At 40.4% G+C, this 22,794-nt stretch overlaps 1 long non-coding RNA gene across 1 annotated transcript in view; it reads right to left on the minus strand.

Moving 5' to 3' along the window:
- LOC108726118 (uncharacterized) overlaps positions 1-22,794 on the minus strand; it is a 159,408-nt gene that overhangs the window by 98,211 nt on the left and 38,403 nt on the right. The window contains exon 2 of the long non-coding RNA XR_001936785.1: positions 10,108-10,190. This is a non-coding gene — a long non-coding RNA (uncharacterized lncRNA). The remainder of the gene's footprint in view (positions 1-10,107; positions 10,191-22,794) is intronic.

Genomic DNA, 22,794 nt, shown 5'->3' on the forward strand with positions numbered 1-22,794 from the left:
CTGCAGCCAATTAAAAATGCTATGCCATATTTTACCATCTAATTTGCTGCAGCAGTCAATCTTTTTTTTTTCCGTGTAGTATTAAAATGTCGAAGATACAGTAGTTTTTAAATAAAAAAAAGGTTTAAAGTGTTTGCCAATTGAATTGTTTGACATTTGCGCGCTCAGGCATAACACATTGTGTAATAATGAAGGCATTTAGTAGAATAGAAGAGAATAGAATTAACGCTTGAAAATTTCAGACAGTTTAATTGGAGCCCTAATTTTAAATCCTTCTTATTTAAAAACTATTGCAGCCTTGAACATTATGCGGTATTAGGATTTTCATCTCGAAATGATTTCAGGAATCTGATATTAAAAAATGTTACGCAAAGTCTGAGACACCCTGTACATGTAATTCAAATAATATATAAATATTTATCAATGGATTTTCATTTTCTCGTTGTAAGATTATACGAAGGCGCTGTTTCCTTTCATGTCAATTTAATTTCATTAACCCTAGCACCCTAATTCTTACAAAGTAACGAGGAACTCGTGGCTTCGTTCTCCTTTCTATTTCTTCTTGCTATTTTCGTGTCAGACTTTCCCCTACTTCCTGCGGAACGGTTTACTACCCTACGGACGGCACTCGGTGTCGCAACGTGGAAATAAGTTCGACACCAAGACTGGCCACGAGGGGCGCGTCCTTGTTCGCCTGAGCAAAGAGGTAAGGGGGTTTGCTCGCGCAATTCCTATTTCTCGCGTTTCCCGATGTTTTCCACGATCGCGTCGGGGCAAATAAAGTTTTCTCAATTTCCACAGGAGATCGAGCCGCCGTGCGCACGCAAGTGGCGCAGGAGAGGTGCGCTGCATCGTGCCATGCACGTTCACCGTAAAAAGGTCGATCCGCGGTAAACGAGCTCTGTACCGTCGACGACGAGACCGTCGTGATCTCGTGGAGAAACGAGCTCTCCGCCTGATCAAACTTCTAAAACTAGGACATTATTTTTCCGCCGGAGGGACGCATTCAATTTCCGTTTCGCGCTCGTCCGCGCCTGTCTCGAGGAACTCCGTCGAGGACGTCGCCAGCAATATTAGAAATCGCGACGATAGGTCGGGAAGAAAGAAAAACTAAAAAAGATAAGTCCTCGTACAATTGTGTACCGGGATAATAAAGAGAGAAATGTTTCCGTGATGCACCTAGTTTTGTAATAATCTTTGAGTTCTCTTATCTTCGTGTGTGATATTGGAAAATAGAAAAGATCCGTATATCGCGAAATTTATTTCGTGCCACGAGAATAAACATAACGTATCCATTTACATTAATCTGAAAAAAAAAAAAAAAAAAAAAAAAATATGTATATATTCATTTAAAGAAATGAAATTACTAATTTGCGGTAATATAGCGGTAATTCTTTCACGCAATTACATTCGCATTAACATAATTCGCATTAACATAATTTCGGTATAAAAAATAGAAATTGCGCTGGCATAGAAATAGTCGACTAAAAATATCTTGTTGGACGATCTTGTTTAATCGTAAAATTAAAAGACACATATGTATTCGGTAGCAAGAACGATTTCTCAACCAAAGGAGTAAAATCGCGCGGACGATCCGGTCATCGAGGGATTCAGCTATTCAGCCAGATAATACTTCGTCGTCACACCGAGTTGTTTCAATTTTCCTATCCGGTCCGGTGGCAGAATCGTTCCCTCCTTCTAATTACTAGCTCAGCCCGGTGTAATTACCCGATACGCTTGCACCACCGCGTCGGCGGAAAAGCGGCTGTGACTCGTCGAGCGACGATGGTGGTTCGGTTTTCTCCCTACTCTCTGGATGAGAACGCGAATCGCGGGAGCGACGAGAACGGCCGCTGCGAGTCAATAACGGGCCGTTCCGTTCCGTGATTTGCATGACAATCGGCTCGACTCGAATCGTCGACGTCGTCATCAGCGTGACGGATCTGCTCCGTCGTTCTCAAAGCAAAAAGCCTTCCCTTCTCGAGAGCGCGCGTACGCACTGCCGTTCCATCCGAGCTTTTACCAACCCCCATTTCTCCCCGTTTCCCGGCCGTGTCGCGACACTCGGCAGTCTCTGTCGCACGCACCGAGACCTGCACGGGATTCCGTCATGCTCTCGACCCGGCAAGTTAAGAGCCCTAATTAAATTCAGTCTGGGTACTCTTACCGAGCTCGGTCCATCGTTCATTAAGCGTCGGATCAAAGTGATATTCCTGTAAAGTAGTTCCACTTCGTGGTGAGGGTTCACCCTTTCCACCACCCTCACTTCCCTCGACACGTTTCCACGCTCGCTATCACGACATAGGATGGGAGAATATCGTGACTTTCCACTAGAGATGTAGGTGAATCTTTTATGCCGCCGTCGTACAAACGATTAATTACCCGGTAAGGTCATTGCAAGATGTTGTCTCACTTAGAATAAAGAACAATGAAAGATCCCGTTCTTGAGTGCCATGTAGAGGCACCGATTTCACGCGAACTTCATAGATCGATATTCGTATCGCTAATTCTCTTCAGATAAAAAGTCTCTAGATACAAATTTTCCTACTTTTTTATACGTATAGATTAATTCTGTTAAGTGAAACCGCTTCAACCATCAGAATATCAAAATAACAAAGAAAAACATGTGTGAGATTCCCATATTTATCGATGATTTTATCAAGATTTGTAGGTTCATGGATTTAGACAAAAAAATAAAGAGAGAAAAAATTAATTCTTAACTCTATATTATGAATTAATTTTAAAACCACAAAATATAAAATTAAATTTTATTAATAATTTATAATATCTTTTAATGATTTTCTCTGGCAATATTGGAAAGTAAAAAATTGAATCTATGATATTCTTTGAGGTACTATGAACTTAAGCTGAATTTATAAGCAAATGTGCGTGAATGAATAATTTTATTCAATAAGTGTGAATCATTCCACTCTGTAAATTGTTCATTCGCTCTCTCGCTTGGCCTAAATTCGACATTAGAAAGATATACACGATAATTCCGAATGGAATCAATTTATTCTATTCCGACTAAAACTAGAAATTAACAATTCACATTTGGAGATGTACTATGGCTCTATTTAGTACAGTTAACAATATATTAGCTTGATAGTTTCATTATTAGAGCTAGAATAGCTCTTGTACGATTAATAACCTCCGAATGAGCCATAGAAAGCAACGAGTTGCAGCTGTTACACAGAGTGGATGTGAATAATTAGCGGTTGATGTAATTTCCAGATCATTAATAATAATAACATTTCAGATATATAATTAAACGCGGCATGTGATATTTTGCAATGTAATTATACTCCGATCTTTCTTTTTACATTGATGTCTATAAAATTAAAAAGGAAGCTTATCGTACCATCATAAATTCATCGTAGAGATAGGAGATCTCCGGATAGGCGATGAAGTCGACCATGTTGCTGCGATGTATAAACTGAATAGCAAATAACGCGGCACTAATTCCAGATTATACGTAGGGATAAAACTCGACAGACCATAAACGGTCACTGCAACTCAGTGCGCGTAATTTTCACATAAATTCCCTCTTCTAATATATAATCACGATCTTAATGTTTGTCATATAAAATCATTGCACTGCATAATTTCACACAAAGGTCTAACAATTACTTTTGATAAAATATTAATCACATAAAATATTAAATATAAAATTCTGAACACTGTCACAAAAAATACACCCACGATACTCATTTACAATATGGTTTAAAGCACTCTCGTTTTTGACAATCAGCAAAACGCACGTGGTATTTCGGGCTTGTCAAAATCATCATATTAAATCAACACGATCCAATGTGGAAGTCAAATAAGCACAAAACCTTTTGAATTTTTTTTTCTTCGAAGCGAATCAGAGAGACAGTTTTTTTGATAAGTTGGATACGTAACAATCTAAGGCATGGAGGAAAAAAAGAACGAGGGAAAGAAATAGCATCGAAGGGAGTGTGTAACTGCTCTCAGGATTGTATCGCGGAAGTCGAAAGGGAAGGTCCACGAGGCGGCCACGAGGGTGGAAAACGGACGGTTCTATGTGTGCGGCGGTACATGGACATAGGAACGGTGGAAAACGCGAGGGTGGTACGTGTACGTGTGTACGTTCGCGCGCAAGTGTAAGTGGGCCGCGTGTGTAATACAGGAGGAAACGAGAATCCAGCAGGCCGCGCTTGCGAACGAAAGCTTAAGGGAGAGTAAGCTCGGTCACTGAGGCGTCGTCACTCGGCTTGCTTCTCTTCGGGAGTGACTCCCCCCCTCGGCTTCCAATCCCCTACCATTTCCATTCCATCCCTCCTCGGCGTTCCTCCGTCTTCGTCCGTTTCCTCTTCGTCTTCTCTCTCTCGTCTTCTCGATATCTTTTGCCCCGCGAAAACGACCCCCGTTGCCGCGGTGCGCAGTCAGATCCGCGTAATTGTTTGATGGTGGTAACTAAGGTCTCGTTTCTACTCAGTACGTAATAGTCACGCGATAATTACGTAACGATCTAACGACACTTTGCGCGAAATATAATAGCTACTTTTAATATACTTCGTCGGTGGATTATAAATCCCTTTTTTGCTACGAAGCTGAATCCATTAAGGTAAATGTCCCAGTAGCCGGACGTTTAAGCGTTAGGTTCTCATAAATAATACAATTTATAATATCAAAAAGATTTTTAATATAAATAAATATTTGTATTCATTTGAAAACTCAAGACTCCCTTAAGCAAGAAAAAATTATTTGAACCCACTTATAACAATTATTAATTAAAATATTTAAATAAATAATAGAATGATAAATAGATGTTTAATGACAAAAGACAACTAATTCAAATTGATTTTTAAGGTAAAAAAAGCATTTGAGATTAATATTAATATAAATAAATAAAGTTTTGTGTAACTGTCCGGACATAGGTACTGTCCGATCCCAGTGACTGGACATGTACCTATGTCCATTTATATAACACTTTATTTATTTAAGTTAATATTAGTCTCAAATACGCTTTTTAAAACGTAATATTATAATTTAATTGTAATCTTTAAATGCAATTAAATTATAATACTGTAATAAAAAAAGCATTTGAGATTAATAATAATAAATTTTGTGTAAATGTCCGGACATGGTACATGTTTATATCACGAAATGAAAGAGGTACCTACATGGCTTACGAATATGTAGCGAAATACGAAGCAAAAAATTAATATAATGATGCATTACCTTTCTGCACAAACCAAGGTGTCCGCGAAAAACTGCCATTTTTATTACTACGTCACTCGTATACGATGAATTATGCATAGTGGACACTCGGAGTGACTGAAATCGTTGAAATGTCATTGAATTCAAGTGCGGCGCAGGTGCACGCTGCAGTTGCAAAAACTTCGTTAGGAGGGAATGCAAACAATGCACGGATTTGGACATCTCCGTTCTTTTCTTTGGCCCTTCGCGTTCACGAGCGCATCCGACCGCCTCGTTTTCCCTCTCTTTCTTTTTTCAGGCTTCACGTCGAGTTTTGCACGCGCGAGTATCGCTCGCCTTATGCAAATCCGTGCGAACTCCGTTCTCTCCTTCCTCTACCGTTCCTCCTCATCCAATCCTTTCACCTTCTCGTTGCGCCTACGTTTCTTTGCTTTCGTACCGACGTAAACCCCATGGCGCGACACCGCCAATTACACCCTCGTAAATCGGCCCACCAATTTGTCACCCGCAATTCGTTCGTCTGAATTTCAACATTACTTATCGCGTTACCTCGACGTTCTCGCCACTTAAGTTTTCTCTCTTTCTCTCTCTCTCTCTCTCTCTCTCTCTCTCTCTCTTTCTCTCATGATTTTGACATGGAAAACCAAGGTCTCTAGCGACAGCGATCGGAAAGCAAGCGTGAGCTTTAATGCATTTTTTCAATTCTCACAAGGGAACCGCTGCCAAGCGATTACGCGCAAGGCGGAACATTATTTTCCGCGTACAGCATGACGCTCGCCACGATGCCTCAAAATTGCATTTTCATTCGACGATTCCTATAATACCAATTTGCCATTTCGATCGATCTTTATCGTCCCTCAAAATGCAGTCATCTCCATTCTCCCGAATATCGTCGACATTCTGAGATTATAACGTTCCACGGACAAATCGGATTCCCATCTACGAGCTGTGTAACACGTACAGGAATTTTTCTGTCGCGATACCATCGAACATCTGGCGATCTGTTAATGTTGAGGCTGCCTAGACCAACATGACGGCCAGTTTCAGGCATGGCTTACGAAGTAAAGCAAATAAACAAGAATTAAATTTGGAAGGCTTTACCACAGAGAAAAAGATTCGGATATTTCTATACAGATCCAGTGCAACAAATGAGACCAAAAAAATATATAAAGAGAAGCAAATAAGAAGCAAATAAAAAGCGGTTAACTGCAATGCATTTAGATCCACCGGATGGACTACATTAAGTGAATTTTCGTTTTCCTTTTTCTTTTTTCTCTCTCCGTAGAGGGATAATTTTCAACGGTACTGTGAATGACGTAATCGTTATTTTACATGAAGTTCGCTTAATAACGATGTTGATAAATACGGCAGTGAGGTCTGCGGTATCACGTACGAATGTCGAAGCGGCGCGCAATTAAATTTAGCGTTCAAGGAAGGTACGGAGATCTGAATCATCGGACGTATGTATAGCAACAAGTTTGACACGCCACGTCAAACCACGCTGGAAGTATTACGGAAACGGCCGGAAGCGGGGCGCCCGAATACTTTCTGTCGCTTTCTGTTCCTCGCGTGCGCGTGAACGGGCGCGTGCGCACGTGCAACGATCGCTTCCGCAGTGAGCGCGAGCTAAGTATAGACGATGTTGGCTGCCGGCATTGTTATTGCTTGCGCAGCGGCGCTGCTTGGCTTCGGGATCTGTGTTTATGAAGGGTCCGTTGCTCGGCCGAGTTATGGCCTCAGGTGTATTCGGATGTATTACGACTCCGACTAGGTCCGATCGACACACGAACGCATGCATCGTAAATGTACGTACATATCGCCGAGGCCGAGTGTTTAGTCGCGTTTACAGGTGACGTACCAATGAATGAATGAAATCGACTTCTCGGAGGAAGCTCTGCTATCCTCATGGAACGGCTCGTAAAACCGACCCGGTGAATATAAGCGCTAGATTAAGATTTGCATAACCGTCGCGTTCTCGGCCCAAGCGTTTTAATGTGATCGGGCTGACGCGACTTATGCATACATAGCGCGACGTTACGTAACTTTATGCAACTTCACGCTGAGATTGCAATCTCTACAAGCTCGCGAAGAGTTCGAATTAGTGTAATGTATAGCGAAAACTGAGAGATACTAGACTCGATGCGTTGATCAAAGTGAAATCCGCAAGCCTCTGACGAGCATCTGTTTAAATATCATTTTGGCTGCCCTATCTTATCAAGACACGGCAACAGAAGGATGAATATATATCAATGACATGACAGTCAAAGGCAGCTGTTCATACATGCGCTGGTTAGTTTCACGAAAGCAAAGTTTGCATGACGCTTCTAAACGAGTCTTGAATCTTATTTTGTCAAATATACTTCTTTAACCTTTCAATGCATTGCATGATACTCGTATCAAATTTTAAACGGTAAGATATAAACATTTTTATATTTTTATGCCAATTTCGCTATGACGAAAAAAAAATCTAACTTTTTTTAATAAGGAACAGTTTTATCACAAATTTTATCTTATTTTAATTTTTACATTTTTAACAGAAATCTTAGGAAACACGATAAAAATTGAAAAATTATGCATTGACAGAAAAGTTAAATTAATATAAATCAAAATATATAAAATAGATATAAGTAAAATGAGAGCTTAGTTTTCATTTTATCCTGTGTTAAATGTATGAAATATATCTATATGCGTTTTGTTCTTATTTTTTATCTTTCTATTATTATTAAATTAGGTTGTGTTTTTCCTTCACTTTTCCTTAACCGTCTTCGTTTTTCCTCAAATTTTCAATCATAGAAACATATGTATATCAGTGTTTGCGATGTGTAAATGTGTGTAAATATCCGCGGATTTATTGAGCTTCATGGATTTGTTAAACCCAAATGACTGCGGATCAATCATTCCTACGGGAGTCATAAATAAAAATATCATTTCGCGACAACATCATTGTGTCAAAAAGAAATGTGATTAAATAAAACGAATTTTCAAAAACCTATTTTTCTGTCGCTATTTTAACTAATTTTAATTGAAAGATACATTTTCGAATGCATGCACCGTGGCAAAACTGCAAAAATCCTAACTATCGGTCAGAGTTCCAAGTTAACATGACAAAAAAACGATATATATTTCTGTCGTCGGATTGTGGACTAAACCGCGCAATTTCGGACGGAGCGGTTTCGCCGCGACGCATATATCACGGGAATCGGACGTGCAGATTTTTTTCAGATCTATCTCGCGGCCGGCCAACACGCGGAAACCGCGTGCATGCAAAAGAAGAAAAAAAAAACCCGTCGGTGTACGCGCGTACGTGCGTCCGCCTCTTCATAAAGTCATAACTCAACCGTACCCTCCCTCCCGGCGTGCATCCCTCGGCATAACATTTAAAACGATTTCCGCTGGCAGCCGTGCCAAGACCGTAGCAGCGTTGTTTCGGGGATAGATTAACGAAACATAACGCCAGTACTCGCTACGGACTTCCAAGGGGTAGCTCAGATAATGGGAAGGGGCGTGTTGGCACCGCTCTGGCAGTTAAGCAGCATTCAGTGCCGGCAATGCCACGGCTTGGCCTCCGGGGCCACGATCGATGGAAAATTTCAGGAGTTTCGGCAACCCAGGCCTTCGAGAGACTTTACGCAACACGAGAAGAGGGATTTGACTATAAAAAGTATATTTCAATGAGATGTAATCGCTTTACGCGAACAAAGCAGAGCATCGATATATACGAAAAGTCGAGTATCACGTGCTACGAACGCGATAAATGTCCGGTGAAAATATCTCGAACGTCCCGAAGATATCGTAACTTTCTAACATTATACGGGAGAGCTACGTCGAGTTAGCAACTCAGATGGCGGGGATAACGGTGTATGTCCAGCGTTATTTATGATATTACTCGCCATAAATATAGAGGGAAAGAAAAGAGAAAAAACCATTCACGCCGTGGTCGGACCCTACGATTATGAAGCATCGTTTCTTTAGCCCTTCTTTATACTCCGACTTTCTTCATTTGCTGCATTCGCGATTCAAGTAAATGCCAGGATGTGCATCCTCCGCATCCTCCGGAGTCCTCCCAGTTCCCATAGAAGAGACATGCAAAATTTTCGTGCTACCAAAAAGGGGGTATAAGAATGCACTTATCCGGTCCTGACATTTGCAGAGAATTCCTCGCAGAAAGTCTGATGATACATCGCGGACTCGTCGCGTCAGTGCCATCCCCACGATCGCGCTGCTTCCCTTTCTCGGATCGTCTCTCTTTCCCCCTAAACGGACTCTCGGCGTTAAGAGATTAACTCGTCACGTCGAGCCATTTTAATATCTCAAATCATGAACGGCGAATCGCCAAAATTAGTCGGAGAAACGGCATACGGCGATAAGTATCCGTTACTGTCGCGCGTGTCCGGCACTTTTTGCACGCGAATGCATTTCGATTAAAAATTACAGCATTCGTTGCGCGTACGCTCAATGGCCGTTCCATGAGGTATAGGCGGAAATCGGAGACTAAATAAATCGATATTTCGAAGTCTCGCCCGCAAACTTGGAGCCGCTCCAACGGTCTCGCTGCAAAACGAATGCAGCGTCTGCGTCTCCCGCCAGCTAATTCACGCGAATCGGGATATTCGTAATGCCAAACAATTTTGGGTTACGAATGTTACGATATTCGCGTATTCGAAACGTCGCGCATACGCTGCACGTCGATGGAACTTTGCGATTAAGAAAAATATATTGCCCCTTCAAAGTTACGTCTCCGACCCCGGTAGGTGCACCCTCGCGCACAGTACGGCTTGAACTAACGAGAGAGCGCTTATTAAGCGAGATCGAGATAAGATTTTCGCGGTGGAGTGGGCGCGACTTGGAATGAAGTGGCATTAATGGAGCATAATTGGTTGAAAAGTAGGTAAACTGTTTGCAGTAAACGTTGTAAACACTCACCCCTGGTAAAGTCCGCTTCTCATGCAGAGCGTTCTGGGCGCTGATTGCGCTGTCACGGCTGTAGTAGGTGAGGAACGCACAGCCTGAAAACGAAGAAAAATCTTATCTCTCTCGCGAAGATCAACTCACGATTTTGCCGGCGTGCTACGTCGCGACGTAGCATCCCGTGCGAGGAGCTCTTTACGTACCCCTTTATCATAAAAGCATCGATAGCCGCGACATGCAGACACGCGAGAATTCGGACGGGGTAATCACTTAGAGGAATATTACGACGTACTTGCGAGACGAGGTTTATCGGCCGGTCGCGCACGTAAAACGAAAAAGCTTTTTGCACAGCTGGTAGTTGAGATCCGTCGAAATAAAAGTTTTACACCGCTTCCTCGCGTCAGCCAGGACGAAGCGCGCTGAGTCTAAGGTCGATCATGGATAACGCGATCTTTCCCGTCATGCTAGCGGTGCACTGCAATTACGTAACGCAGTCAATGTGTTATCGTAATTAGCTAGGTTGGTGGAAAATTCTCATTGCATATACAGAGAAAAATACATAAGATAAATGTACCAGTTAGTGAATAGTTATCCAGCAAACAAGCTGACATTATTTGTTGGATAGTGGACATAATCCTCAATTATTGGAGGAAATGACAAATATTTTAAATATTAAATTTTTAATAGGTGCGATTCTAAATAAATTTGTCTTTTATTAAATTTTTATAAACACTGCATTTATTTAGAGTTGTATATATCGTTAAAAGCTTAATATTTAAAGTTTTTGTCATTTTGTCCAATAATTGGGTCAAACATTTATTTTGACAATTATTGGACAATTACACCACTAGCTGGTGTATTTATCTTACTATACGCAAGTAATAATTATAGTTATAAATATCAACAATTTTTCTCTCATTGTGTACTTTCGTGGTACACATTCGCGAAATTTTACGCTGTAATCTTTATGATGATCGACGTGTAGAATACGAAGACCAACGTTACCTGAAGCCGCGTTCGCATTCCGGAAATGTACGAATCTCATGCAATTGCTAATCGACCAGATTCTTCGAAGCCGCGAACACGCGTTGTGTGAAAATAAACATGACGTTCGCGAGTCCCAACGATGACAACGACATGCTCGCCTCGCGCAACGCCTCGATCACCGTCAAAAAACCCGTCCGCCGAGATTTCGGCCATTGATCTTGTCAACAACGGAAGAATAATTTCTGCAGGGACACCCCCGGGAATTCATCACCCGCGCGACACGTTTCGATTCCCACGCGCGATATACCGTTACTCGTAAAACATGTCGCTTAATCGCGCCCTACAGAACACGTTATACGAGCCCGCTACGCTATCATCTTCGTCAGATAGTAATATCGATGTAGCGACGGAAACAACCCACCCACAACCCGCCAACGTCGCACTCACGCAAGCCTCGCGTAGCACTCTAGAATCAGGCCGTTATCTCGTGGTTGATATAAATAGCCCTATATTAGTCGCACTTCAGAAGTTCATATGCTGCTTATCCGCTACCGTAAAATTGTAGACTTATAATTTATACAAAATATATTGTCTCTTATCAGATTAATTTCGAGGGGGCGAACTCATTGCCGTAAAGAAGCATATTTATTAAATTTTAATCTAATTCGCAAAAGATGAACATATGAAGATAACGACCATTATCCGCAACAATCAGTCAGTTAAAGACGTCAGTTAGAATTTGATGTAATATTACGTAACATAAAAATATTAAAAAATACGAATCTCTATGTATGGAATCAATTCTTGCAGACCACACTCGGTTTAAGAAATACGCCGATAGCACCGCGGGTTAAAACGATGGTAATTAACCCGAGAATATTGGACGGTACCTGAACCAGACCATTATCGGCTATCGCACTGTCGAGCAAACCTCTTGGGACCGCCTTCCTATCGGTCTGAGAATTTATTCAAAGGGCCTCTCGGTCCTATCTGATCACCATTTGACTATCTCAACACAGGGAGATGGATGTAAGCAAGCACGCGCAATGCAAGAGCCGCGGACAGACCCCGGAGAACCAAGATTGCGCAAATATTTATGACACGACTCTATCAGTGCGATTCTGTCACTTACGGAATTCATTAAATTCATTAAATACACTCACGTGCGGCGAATCCATTCGCGTACCTACTCATGTAATTTCAATCTTAATTCATGTATATATTAAATACATGCAACATCTCACGTCTTAAGAATAGAAAAGATATCGCTTATTGTATTTATTATATAATAATAGGTACGTTTCTGTTATCATAAGAATAAGTTTAGCATTTAATACATTCTATACATACATACGCACAGCTCCAATCCTTTCCTGCTTAATTTTTATATGCAGTAAAAAAACATTTCGTATTTGTGTTGGAAACGGTTCACTCAAGTTCTTGTTAAAACTTTGTGTTGTATTTTTAACATATTTGAGTGTTAATTTAGCGTAATGTGATTATGTTGTTTAAATAATTTATATTAAATTGATACCCAACATTTCTTAATGTCAAAATAATATAATTGAAGAGTAAATAAACAAATAACAAAAAATAATGTGTTTTTAAAACATGAATTCTAAGATGAATGAATAAAACATGTGTTAATTTAATTTGTATCATAACTGTCAATTTTATTGAAAAAAATATACTTCCATAACTTGTTCACAAACTGTGTCAGTAATATTTTTTTGTGTGTATTTTTTAAAATAATATTTGTCATATTATGCCTTGTAAGATATTCATTTTATATTAACATATAAATTTGAATGGGTCTTTTAAAACACGTGAAATGTGTTAAATTTAACACCAATTTCCGGTGTATCAATTATTTAATTCGTGTAAAGTTACTTAATTTAATTAACGCATCGTTAAAACTGTCGATAGATTCGCAAATCACTACATCTTGTATCCGCGAAAGAAAAGAACTGAAATTCTGAATCACATTGTTTTACGACGTGATACTTGAGACGTTTTAATCTCGCACTAGGACTCCGACGACACAGTTTTCTGAGGATGAGAGAGGGAGTGCACCGGTATGCACACTCCCTCTCTTCCGGTGGTCTTTCTCTTTCTAAAAAGTCACGTCGCGCAAACGAGAGAACAAGGAAGTAAGAGAGGCGTGAGACGCGCTGCGTGCACTTGTAATTTTTCATGCGGCACGTCGCACGCGTCCAGAGCTCCACGCGGTTTATCTTCGGCACCGCAGTACGTCTCATTCGCACGTATAGAACGTCCAACCTAACACGGAGTAAGTCCGCGTATAAAAGCTCCCGTTCACCGGAGGAGCCGAGGGATGGAACGCGCCGTGGTGACCGAAAGTTCGCGTGGGGCTGTAGCCTGCGGCCGGTCACGACGCCGCGGGTACTTGACGTCAGATAGGGGAATACATGCCACGCTCGCTATTTCGGAAATGCCCGAAAATATTTATAAACATCGCGGTCGCGCTTATCTTAATTGCATTGGGGAACTGGGCTCGCGTGGTTCCCCTATTCTACGACCCGGATACCAGCGGGAATAGAAAACTTCGTCGCGACGGCAAATCGCAAGCCCCCGGCGGTCCTTCCGAGGATGAATTAGCTCCCAGCGACGCGACAAGAACAGGAACAATCGTTTCCTCGCACGTTCCCATGAATCTCCCCCGGCCGCTTTTGTCTTTTTTGGTTAAATTCAATCTGCGAGCGATGCAATACGGTCCACTCAAAGAAAATAAGATACTTCAACCGCAAATGGATATATACATTCGTAATGCAGTAAACAGCAGTAGACAAGTTTGACGTGCAAGTTTAACTTTGGAATCTACTGTTTACTCCACTATCGGAGTAGCCGCTTTCGTGGTATCTATTTACGAACTGGGACAGTTCGGTTACTGCCCCGTCGAAAATACAAAGTTAATTCAGTTTTATACAGTCTCTAGATAATAAAATGTTCAATTATAATTAAATTGTTACCAAGATATTTAAAAAATTTGAGGAAAAATTATCTTCCTAAATAAATTCCGTTTCACTGTGCAGGGTAATTAATACGACGAGAGGTAACAATTATACCGCGATTTCTACACATCTCCTCGACGTAGTCACGTCTAGCATAGGCAATTACGATAAGGCTTACGATTAGCTTGACAGCGAAGCGTCGAGTGGCGGCGCGGTCTCGTGCAAATTGCAGATGAAGCAGTTATACATTCGGTAGTGTAGGAACAATTCACTGATTCTAGATAATGAAACAGCTTGTCATCGGGTATGCGCATAATCACCTACGTGTGTAGCGAAGTTTCGTCGTATTTAGGCTTTACGCATACACGAATGCAAAGCGCGAAATACGTGGATATGCTGCGGCAAATTGGTATGTAGAGAAGTTTGTCTCGTCGCTAAGTTACTAACGAAGATACGAAGCAAAAAGTGTATCGAAATTGGCGTCGAATGTACGGTATTCCCAATGTGATTCGCACGTCCCGTAGGTACTTATTTTCAATGAGCAAATCTGATTAATTCAATTGAGATTAATTATCATGAGCAAGTCCACGCGGGCCTCGCTGATCCTCGATGTGCGAGGTTATTTGAGAGCACGACCTTCGTGCTCTCACATTGTTACGCGATGCACCGTGTAAAACTCAAATGAGCGAATAGTAAGTATCGGTAAGCGCGATATGCAAATTAAATGAGGTTGAAACGATATATGTACATTGAAAGAAAGAAGTCGCAAAGAAATACTCGCAAGCAAATGTCACATGTTAGGTTTTTTCAATATTTATTGATTTTAAAAAATTTGACTGTGATAAAAAAATATACATTTCTATGAAGTGTGTCTCCTTAAAAAATAAAATAGATGATTTTTATTTGCTAGGAATAAAATTCTATTTCGTATTTAAATAAAGATTTATTTCATAAAAAATTATTTCATAATTTATAGTAAATATATTCTACAAATTAATTTTTAAGTACTTTTTTCTCAGTGTCTGTATATAAGGAGTTAATAAAGGTTTTTTTATAAAAGTGATAAACTAAAAAAATGATATTCATAAATATATCGCGCTATATTATGTTACCTTCTTGAATTTAATTTATGTCACAAATATTATTAAATTTTTACAAAATGATACAAAATCTCTGCCGATATTGATTATTACACAATATAGTTATTATTAATATTTGTAACAATATGGGAGTGGCGAATCGAGTATCCATATAACGGCAGAACTATTGTTTAAATACACATGAAAAAAAGTGTCATACGTTATACGCGAAAAGGTCATTGTTACAGATTCGTTACGATCCGAAGGAAAGCTTCCATTCGTCTTTAAAAATATATGACGGGGTCATGCAAATCCACTGAAGCCAGATTATAGACTGTTTTATGTTGATTCGAATGGGAGCAAATACGTCGTCAGACAGACAGGTAGATAATCAAGTAGTTCTTTTCTCGTAGCTGTGGACCGCATGCGAAGAGGTTGGCAAAACCCCTGAGAGGTATGAGACCGTGAAGGAGGACTGTCTAGCTTGTGAGTTTTTGCCTATAAACCTGCCGACGTGTATCGCAAAAGGGTGGGAGAGACATATAGATAAAGAGAGAGAAAGCAAGATGAGAGATACAAACGAGAGTTGATGGCATCGTCCAACGTCAACGAGGGCCAGGCGAGGTGGTTAAAGGGGGTTCAAGAGTAGAAGAGCGTTTTATTTGCGAGGCAATGCGACGGCTAATACACCAGTCACTGGACAGCGTCCAAGTCATAAAATGGATTTTATGACGCCGATCGATACAACGAGATCTCTCTCTCTCACTTTCCGACAGTCGCCATTCCCCTCTCTCGTCCTCCTGTCGGATGTCCGTCGATGCCCTATATCGGTCCGTATCTTTCGAAGGAGGGTGGCTTTGCGAGTCCACATCATTCATTCGAACAAACTCGAATACGACGAAAAGAATCCAACTGATTTGTTCTTCGCGTTTTTCGAGAAGACGATAATATAATCTCATTCTCTCGGTATCAATCATTGAAATTTCACACATCTGTTATATTTTTTTCGATATTATACGATATAAAAATGAATTGCATTTTGTAAATAAAAATTAACGTTTATGAGAAATCTGAAGAAGAGTATAAAATTTTGTTTCAAACTAAGTTGCATGTATTGTCCAAAATCCCAAAGTGAAAAGAAATGCGTGAAAGTTAAATCCGACGGTGTCTATAGCGAACTCTTTTAACCATCGAATCATGCCAGCACTGCTTGTCGAAAATTGGAAAGTAAAAGCTCCCAAGTGACACGGTGAACAGGAATGAAAAGTTTTCCGATCGCGTAGTCGAAGAAAGAGCGCGTCGCGCCAACCAAATTGCTCTTAACCAGGTATTAGGCAGTCTGGGAATGAGAATTTTACGGTTCTCCTAATGAATTGAAACGAAACGAGCCTCCGGCAGACTCACCCACCGGCCGCACCCACACATCACCCGTTATAGTATACGGAAGTCGTCGTCCCGGTGTCGGGACCGGCTTGTGTCGGGGACCACGCAGAGGTGGAATTTGCATCTTGGGCGAAAATTGAAATGCACCGGTACAATGAACAGGGAAGAGTGTCCTGCGAAATGACTTTTATAATAGGGACGCAGGTAATATAGCTGCGGCGGCGGAACGAGAAGCGTTTCTAACTGACGGTACATACACATCGTCGGAATGTGTGTGCAAGCGTATCGCGGCTTTGTACACATGGAAAGGTACACTAACACGTCGCGAAACAACTCTGCGCCGGTGTATGTACTTACATTCGCGATATCCCGGGGTGGTAATGGTTGTCCATGACAACGGAATTTTCTCCGTTGGATCTTCGCGACACACCGTCGCGCGCACACCGTCGCGCGCACACAGACAATGATATAACACGAGCGTGGAAACGAAAAGGTTGAGAGCGAGTGAATATGTGTACGCGTAAAGGTGTGTGCGAATATTTCTGCGTCCATGTATTTCAGCCGCACGTCGACGGCACCCCGTCGGTGTTGCGCAGAGGAAATTGAAATATGCAAATAACCGCAGCTAGGTAGCGCCGGCTCTGCGAAGGTTGATGTTTCGTCCGCGGAGTGCATCGGCGTTTATCGTCAACATACCGGACATACCCCGCGTCGAAAACGGGCTTTTTGAATATCGATAACAGCAGGTTATCCCCCCGGCGTATGTATCCTGTAGCCACTGTATCCGCTCGGTCGACTAGCGGCGAGGGGTGTTTGCTATTTCAAGAAGGTGATCGTCCGTCCGTTTCGCGAGACGACTTACCGCGTTCTATATCAGACCATCGTTCGAACTGAGAAACGTATGTCGCGAATGCATATATTACGAGACCACACGCTTAGACTTCCGCGTCGCTGAACGCGAATGAATATTCATTCGTTCCTATTTCGTCTTTGTCGGTCGTTCCCGGCGATTAACAACCGCGCTATTATCAGACGTCGAGTTAATTCTATTCTCCTTGGCACTTCGCAAAAGTTAGCTTCGTAACGTCGGAACAGTTTGAAGTTTCCTCGCAAAGACGAGGGAAAAGGAAGCGCGAAAGAAGACTACCGTAACCACGGAGTCTCGGTCCATAAAGCCGACGAGTGCATAAGTAAAGTGGTCGCACGAAACGGAACGGTGAGTATTCTATGCCATCGACCTACGCGACAACTGTTTGCAAATATATTCGCGAAGAAAAGCTCCGTGAAAGCTAAATTTTGCGGCGGACGGACTTTTGTATTAAAAAGGATTAATCGAAATTTTCCGGCATGGTTTCTCATAATCATAAACAGCGTTAGAAATATTTTTCTATTTTATATACTTCTTAATAAAAACTCACGTGCCTAATTTTACCTAACTTTATCATAGTTATTGGTATGGTTATCTATCGGGCCTCTGTGTGATACAGTGTCATACGATCTGTGAAATCGGTCTTGTCGCAAACCTCTGTTCCGGATCCGATCAAAGGCGGAACTCGGTCAAAGATTGTCGGCCTTTGAGAAATGCTTTTGACCCATAGTGGATAGAAATAGACCGGACAGTTCAGTCAATCAATAACCAAATCGACAATTCTATACTGAATCATGTCAGAAAAATTATATTAAAAGCGCTACAAGTGACATTTCTTAGATCATATTCTTGCTCTGTTTTCTTCATAAAGTAGGAATAAAATATTTAAAAAAATAATATAAAATATGATGCGATTATGTATTATTAGGTGATTATTAATACCTACTATAAATAGAAAAATAGATTCAAAACCTTTTTTTGTGATGAATTACATTGAGAAAAAAGGTTTTGTAACTATAATTACTATATGTTACCATATAAAATATAGTTAACCCCTGTATGGAAAATGACTATAAATTATATAATTAAATTATAGTAATTGCAACCACTTTCGTAATAATAATTATATAATTTACAGTCATTTTCAGTGTCAACTATAATATATATTTGTTGACATAATTATATATTTGATTTTTTTTTTTTTGATTGTGATTATTATTAACATTATAGCAGTAACAAATTATAATTATAGTCACAAATACCAAAAACTTTTCTGTCAGTGTAGAAATAAAGTTCAGATTTAATATTCATTACATCAAACATATAAATGTGTCATTTTTTTTCTATACCTAATTTAGTCTAAGTTAAGAAGAATTTGAGGAAAAATAAAATATCATTTTTTCTCAAATATTTATCACTAATATTCGTAAAAACATGTGTGTATGAATATACATATAAATATGTGTGAATATCGCAATGTATTGAGCTCAGGTCCGTGGGTTCACTAAACCCAAATGACTGTGCGAATCAATTATCCCTGCGGGACGATTCAAAATTTGTGATATTTTGAATAACAATAATTTCATCTAATTAACTCTTGCAATTACTAATAAATCACCACTAGCCTTCGCTTCCTTCAACATTTCTGCTTGCTTTCTTCGCCTCGTTTTCTTCATTATAAATACGTTTCGGAGAGAGGAGAGCATTAACGTAAAATGCTCCATTGAAGGCAATTTTTATTCAAAGCGCGACGCTCTGGCAGAGCGACGCTTACTTTAAATCTGGGTTTTGAAAGTCACGAATGGTAGAAATGTAAAAATAGTCCACCTACAAAGTTATTAAGTCTCCGAAAGGGCTACCTTGCCGAAGCGTTTTCGTCGCAAGTAAGAGGGACCTTTCTTTCTCTCTTTCTTTTTATTTTAGCTTTCTTTCTACCGATGTATTCCTTATCTTTCTCTGTCTTTCTATCTTCATCTTCTCCATTTTCCTTCCTCTTCACCTTTCCGCCTTTTGCACTGCTTCTTCTTACAACGACCAAATTAAATACTACGCCCGGAAAATCTCCGAGGAAACTCCTCGGATATTCAGAAGCGTCTTAGATGCACTGCCACGTCCAATTTCAACTACTTTGCTCGCACAGTATATCGTCATGGAAGAAGGAGACGACAGGTAAGATGTATAAAAGGACAAAGAAGAGGAATTTTCGATATCACGAATGGTTCCCGAATAAAGAAGCATTTTTTCGAGAGAAATCGTAAATTGGTATAACCTTATACTATCTTTCCAATTAAGCTTTTTAAGAATTCGTTTATTAATTTTAATGACATCAAGCCGCGTGACGTGGCATTTTATACATATAGAATGGCGAGTACATAATCTTAAATTATGTATTCGCCTATATACCTGCGGCCCTTTCATTACCTACGCGATACCTATGTGCAGACATAAATATGTACTTAGCCAGGATTAAATTATTTGCAGGAAGATGAAACGGATCCGACCCGCATAGCTTCATTTCTCTAGATATCTTGAGTTGCACCTACCGCGTGTCGATGGAAATGTGCTTTACAGGCAATTCGTTGGTCTTTCCAATGCTGATGTCAGATGTAAATACTAGATCAACTCCACAGATGAATCAAGATATAGACAGAATTGCAGAATTTTCGGAAAAGTATTTAAAATATATATATATATCTAAAAATTTTATATATAAAACACAACACACACACACACACACGCACGTGGTAGTTACTTAAGAAAAAAAGTGACTTTTTAAAAGAAAACTATGTTGAAAATTAAAAAATTTTCCATCTTGACAAATAAAAAATTCAAATTCTGATAAAAAAAAGTTACTGACTGATTAAATTGACCATGTATGTATATATATCTATATATATAGCTATAAAAAATATATATCTTTCTATAAATGCATGTACATAATGTAACATTTACATAGTGCGAAGTAGCATGAAAGATCGTAAACAAATGGATATTGCGAATATAATAGAGTCGCCCGTGATATATTCATCGTAGAATTCCAGCTTAATATTTCATCGGCGGCAGCTAGAACGCAAGTGTGACTTATGCCAGTTTAATGACCGAGCGCGGCATTTAATTCGGGCATTTAATAACTCACGATGGTCTGGACGAGCTCGTACGTCGCGTATCGTAATGTTCGCGTGGTGTATGTTCGAAAGCTCGAATGTTAGCTTCCAGTGGGACCGTGACAATGCGTTGTATTACACCGGCTTCTACTCAGGTCGCGCTTCTCTCCCCCGGCCCTCTTTCCTCTCAGGAAGGATTAATTCATTCTCAGCATAGCTCGTACAGTGGACTACGGGGTAGGCTATCCTTCCCCCACGAGATATCTCGTTTCCAGAAGGATGCGTACGAATTTGGCACACGTTTCTCCGATTTGCATCTATATGAATAGGCGTGGATTACGGGATTGGAATAAATTTGGCCGGCTAAGTGAGCTTGGCAATTTATACGGACACACAAACAATGGACGCGCATATCCTTATAAGTGCGTGTATATGTATGTATGTGGAAGGAACCGGCTACAGCCGCACGCAACCGAGGCGTGCTATAAAACTTTATTACGCTGCAATTTGTCTAACCACGAAGAAACGGATAGAAAATAAATCATGTTCGCGACGTTAAAAGTGTCTAATGATTAAAATTGCGAGAATTTACGTAATGCGCGCTCTTTAAAGCTCCGTTTAAAGTTTATGGACACAGATGGTACATATCCAAATTATGGAAATCATAAGCGTATATCATACGTCATACGTTAATAATATTGTTATACTTCAATGTTCCATTAATAATTAAATATGTTATACGCGCCACATATATGACTTACTTATATCACTCAGATATAAAATATAACAACTGAACGATCGAATGATTCGCAAAATTCGTTCATCATTTTCGGTTACTTCGACCGTTTATGACCGTCGTTGTCTCGGACCTTGGCGAGACTGGCCTACAATGTCGTCGTCGGCTGAACGAGAACTTATTACGATCCGTCATTTTGTCCGTTCGCCGCTCGTAACAAGCATCTTTTACGACACCACGTAAAATGGGAAGAACGATGGCGCGGCGCCATAGACGTTGATTGTCGGGGGACTTTCCTCCCTCACGCTCTCTCGCATCGTGTCCCCTTTCTTCGTCCACTCCGGCCGCTTCTCTCTTTCTGCAGTCTGCCGCCCTGAGGAAAGGAATGACGGTACATTCCCTAACGGAGGGAAACCACCGTCGCGCTGAACGGGCATCCGGGCACGGTGGCAGGAAGACGTTGTTAGGGCTATTGCTCTCTGTCCGAATGAAGGACCGCTCATATTTACAAGCGACGGTAGCAAATGGTCGAAGTGGCGAGAGGGTGGAGGGCAGTGCGGACGGATGAAACATCAAGGGAACGAACCCGTCAAATCGGCCTGTGGGACCCGGCAACGATTCGCTTCTCTCTATCCGTTCCCCAATCTGCGCCATTTTTATTCCTGCTCGTCGTTGCGAGAGAGGCTGCATCCTCGGAATTCACTCGGGTGTTCTCGTCGAACGTTTCTCGCTCGTCATGATTTGTAGCGGTGGTGATTTTCGACGAGATAAGGTGAAGATAGGTTTCAGCGCACTTGATGGAACAAATGGTCAAATGCTTCTAACAGGATCTCTATTGACGCACATTCTGCTCGATATCAATACACTAATACACGCAAAAAAATATTTTACTAATCCAGCTAAAATTATAACTGTTTTTTGTAGAAAATTACGTATCATACGCATAGAATTTATAGCATCGAATTTATAACACAAATCTAAATTCTATTTCTATCGTCTATATAATTAGATGCAATACATATCCAATATCGTAATACTTGCTAGAAATTTATTTATTTTAGCTATTTTTCATATTTAGATCATTTTCGCTGTAATCGCAACATCACTGTTTTGAGTGTATAGATATATGCGTATTAAAAAATCGCATAGAATTGTAGATTTTTCGTCGAATATAGAAAACAGAAAATTTTAAATAGAATTGAATTAAATGTCAACTTTGTTTACAATTGTTTTCAACGTATCTCTTTCTACATGTGTGCTCGCTACTAGAGGTCTAACGAGGACTTGTGCGGATTCTCGTGAGCACCACAGTCACACGAATTCCCTTTAAATGGGATCTCGATCTAAAATTTTCCCGGGCATCTAAGGCAGGTCCTACTACATCGCTTTACTGATGAGTCCAGTAGTGAGGACCAGGACGAAACGCGATCGACCATAGTTCGAGTCGACAGAATCATCTTTCATTTTCGGCTAAACCAGCAAAAACGTTCGCCAAATATGTATATATATATATATATATATATATATACAGGGTGTTTCCAAATTAAATCGCAAAACTTCGGGAGCGTGTAGA

The sequence above is a fragment of the Mycetomoellerius zeteki genome, unplaced genomic scaffold (assembly GCF_001594055.1).
Source record: "Mycetomoellerius zeteki isolate Tzet28-1 unplaced genomic scaffold, Tzet1.0 scaffold389, whole genome shotgun sequence".
Taxonomy (NCBI): Eukaryota; Metazoa; Arthropoda; class Insecta; order Hymenoptera; family Formicidae; genus Mycetomoellerius; species Mycetomoellerius zeteki.